Source organism: Anser cygnoides, chromosome 2 (assembly GCF_040182565.1).
Source record: "Anser cygnoides isolate HZ-2024a breed goose chromosome 2, Taihu_goose_T2T_genome, whole genome shotgun sequence".
Classification (NCBI taxonomy): domain Eukaryota; kingdom Metazoa; phylum Chordata; class Aves; order Anseriformes; family Anatidae; genus Anser; species Anser cygnoides.
In genome coordinates, this window is record NC_089874.1 from 44,473,832 (window position 1) to 44,478,069 (window position 4,238).

At 45.5% G+C, this 4,238-nt stretch overlaps 1 non-coding gene across 1 annotated transcript; it reads right to left on the minus strand.

Moving 5' to 3' along the window:
• Nucleotides 1-958: 958 nt before the first annotated feature.
• On the minus strand, nt 959-1,072 carry LOC125184546 (small nucleolar RNA SNORA17). Its single transcript, XR_007168709.1, has one exon. It is a non-coding gene; the product is annotated as a small nucleolar RNA SNORA17 (small nucleolar RNA).
• Between the last annotated feature and the right edge of the window lie 3,166 nt (nt 1,073-4,238).

Here is a 4,238-nt window from a genome sequence, read left to right on the forward strand (position 1 = left end):
GCGCTGCATTAGTTTAGGCTGTCACTGCCTGTTTTGATTTAAAGGAATAACACATAGATTTGCCTGCTGAATGCAATACTTGGACAAGTCAGAGCCGTCCCCCTATCATCCTAGTAGCAGCAGGACAGGGCTGTTACAATTCATCGCAGAGCTCACTCCGTGGTACCTCATGCATCCCGTCTTACAGGCTTGGAGACTGGGGTCTAGTGCCTCAAAAACCAAATATTGAGGAGTATTGAACTGTACTTGTCTGAGAAAACAACCACCACCACTACCATATGTTTTAGGAAACTGATTTACACAATAGGGAGCAGCACTTCAAAACAGAAGGTGGGGCTGGTATTATTTGCCCCAGCACCAACACTACGTCCACACCAGGATCACGCTGTTGGAGCAGGCAGCGGCGCGGTCCTTGCTGAATGCTCTGCCGTGGTCTGGCCCCGTGGGGGACACAGGCTGAGAGCTTTTATTTTGCACTGCTCCTTTTCAATTTGAACAGCTTTTAGCTTTGGAAAAATTAGTTTTGCCTCAAAGGAAACAGATCTTAGATATGCACAAAATGCTTAAGTGCACCCTTTTCTTTCAGAGTACTTAAATAATGCAGCCTCCACTTAGATATAGGCACAATTTTCATAAATAATTGGATACAAACCCCTCAATTTCAGAAACTCTTTGTCGGAAAACACTCACATCTACACGGTAATGAGCTGGCTTTCATCTCGGAAATCTATGGCCCATTACAAGATTGCCTGTTCATTGTTTAGAGGAATTACCAGCAAAACCAAGTGACAAATCACCAGCCTGAGTCTTTCCGCCTCTATTCACCAGCTCCCCGCCTGGCCAGCACCTACCCCAAAAGAGGGACGCTTTGGGAAGAGCATTTGTGTGCCCTCGCCTCTTGCTCCCAGCACTGAGGTGTGGTGGAAGGGCAGGAATTCACCCCAATGCATGCAAAGCCGTCGAGCCCCCACGGGATGAGCAGAAGCTCACGTGCCTGAGTTGCTCATGGGGTGTCTCCTCTCTTGCTCCTCCTGGCTCAGGAGCTTTACACTGAAAATCCTGGAGGGGAAGTGTAAAGGCACAGCGATGCATCAAGAACCATCCCTCCCCTCCCATCTTCTGTCGCCCGGCACTGCTGAGCATCTTCCTCGCTGGTGGAGGATGGAGCTGCTCCCCCCTTCTCCTGCTGCGCTCAGCCGCTGGGCTTTGACGGTCCAGGGCGAAAAGAAATTGGAATTGCTCCCTTCCTGCCACCCTCTCTCAAAAGATGCCGTCTGCAAACATTGATCACTACAGCAGAGGTGCTGGTCAAGTGTTTGATAAGGTGCAGAGAAGACACAGTCTGATACAAGATACAAATACAGTGAGTATTTGACCAAAGTGAAAATGGTAAGCCCAGGGGTGGGCACGGGGTGTTAACCTACACGTTCTCTCTGTTTAAACAGGGGACTTGGAGACACTTGGCTGGCTTAGCAGCTTTGATGCCTCTCCAGTTGCCCTCAGGCTACGAATCTCAGATGATGAGATTTTCCTGTGGCATTTGACTTTTCTGGCTGAAACCCAGAAAGCTCAGAGGAGCCAAGAGAATGGAGGTGAAAGTAACCCATTGAAAATTATAATAAACTCACTGCGTGTTCCTTGTAAAACTTGTGTAGAGTGGAAAAAGAGGGGAATTTTCCTATTTGTATTTCCCCCATATCCTTGTGACCACCACTGGCCTTTGCTCCTATGTATACTGCTCTCAAGTCTGGACGACCAAGAAAAGCAAACCAGTCTTTAGGCTGCAGTAATTTCTCAACCCTGACGACTGAGAAGAGGCCCCTGCTCCTCATCTCTCTGCCTTAATAAAACTGAAGACTAATATTAATGTTGGTTTCTCCCTTCTGCCCGCAGCCGAATGTCACAGGTACCTTCAGCTCTTGCCCACCGTGCCTTTTATGGCCAAATCGTAGCCGGGGATAGGGAGAGCTAACACGACAGCTTAATAACCCAGGGGAACTGGAAATCAAAAGCTGCAGGAATGCGGGATTTTCTTCAGTGGTGTGGTGTGGCAGAAGAACAAGGGGGAGAGAAACAGAAAACAGATGAATGTGGAGGAGCCAACACTGCATTTAGCTGGGGCTTCACATGCATCGTGTTGTCCTTTCTGATACCGAGCTCCGTGGTATTTCTGAAGCATCAAACAGACCAAAAATCACAAGGTACGTGAAAGCACAGACTCTGACGCTTTACAAACCCGTAGCCAAAATGCCAACCCTCCACCCCAGGTGAAGATGCAGTCACTGCGAGGTGGTGCACTGGCTTCTGCCTCCAAAACCAACTCTGCGCACCCGCTGTGCGGAGACAGGCTTTTAACAATGTGCGTGCAGCACTGCACGTATAAACTTGAGCATCTCTGGCAAACCTCTGCTGCAAGTGGTTGGCTTGATTGTTCAGGCTCCTACAGAAACATTACTGTAAAGGCATTTGGTGCCTCTCCTAAGGGAAGGCTCTGCTGCAGCCCTCAGTGGATGGGAAGGATTCACCCGGTGCAGGACAGGACCTTGGAGGTCAGGATGCAGGCGCACAGGCAGAGTTCAGCAGGCAAGGCTTGCACAACGTACCATTTCTCCCTCCAGCCAGGATGACCATGAGAACAAGAGAACAACCATGTATACGCATCAAAAACCATAAATGTGAAATTCAGGCCTGTGACATTACAAAGCTTCTGGCACTTTTTGTAATGGAGGGTTTGACATGGTCGACGTAGTAGAGCCTTACGTGGACAAAAGGGTGGGAAGCATGATCCTTACACACTTATGAATCAAATACACTGACATCAGAAATAAAGCAAAACTGGCCAGGTTATGATAGTGCTTCTCCTTAGGAAAAAAAAAAAAGAACCCAAACTTCTCCAAATTCTATCTGCTGTCTGTTACGCTTCTTTCACAGGCGTATACCCCTCTGTTCCCATACTCTGCAGAGGCTTGAGACATACATTTCTCAAAGCAGGCAGGAAGACAGTAACAATTAACAGAATTATTCAGTTCTGGTGAAGCCAGATAAAAACCATGATTAGAGTACAAATTCAAAATTATATTCCTAACGAAACATGGGTATGCCATTTCTTCCTAAAAAAATAAAAACAGCAAGAAAAAAAAGAAACAGAAAATAAAACCAAGATGAAGAAATCAAGAAAAACAATAAAACAAAAGGAAACACACCCCCAAACATACCAAACAAATAAAGAAAAAAACCCAGCTCAAAGCAACTCTTAAGTATGCAGGAGCTTTCCTTTACTTTGCAGAGACCGCAGTGCAACCTCTGTTAGTACAAGCCAGCTGCACAAAGCCACCCCCTATTTTGTTACCCAATCAGCAAAAAAACATGAATCGAAGTGCAAATACTGTGGAGATTTACCATTAAAGCTGCAAACTTGACAGAGAATCACATATGGTCAGTCATACCACAAACACGAAGCTGCAGTCCTAAATCCAGCTGGTCTCCTTTATCACAACAGGATGCGTCTGTCTAGCAGTAGTCACTGAAAGAACGAAGTAATCTAGTGTCTGGAAGATAACAAGTTGGAAGGAGTCATGTTTGAGGATTTCAGCTAAATTAATAGCCATAGATTTTATTGTCCTCTGCCTCTAGCTTTGCTTTTAGTTCTTATTCAGATTCACTCTCATTTAATGAGCAGAATACAATCAGGAAAACTAAGCATAATAGTTCAATTAAGCATTTTTTGGGGGGGGAGAAAAACATGTATTTGGGATTTTTACTGTACAACGTTCACGTCTCCGTGGGGGGATGGGACTATTATGGCACTAATCTGTTTAACAGAAACAAGCACAACTATTCTGAAAATGAGAACCGCACAGCATTTCATTTTAATCTGTACCTAAAGACAGAGCTGACAAAACATACTCACATGTGCAAATGGGTTGCTCGGGAATGAAGCTAAGCTCAGGTTATTTGCACAAATAAGGCTTTTTTTTTTTTTTCCCCCCAGCAGAGATGACAATAAAAGCACTCCTGTCATCATCACAGCCTCCTGCAATGTTAACATTGAATTTTTTCTCCATGTGTGCATGTGTGCAGGCAGCTTTTGTTAACGTTTGTCTACCAAATTATAATAGGTGTCTTTCCTTGTGCACTGGCTTGTATGATAGAGGTTTAAAAGACAAAACCAAGCCCCGTCTTTAATACAGTGTTATCAGAGGCATCTCCCTCGGGGAGGTGTTACGGCCATCTAGCAG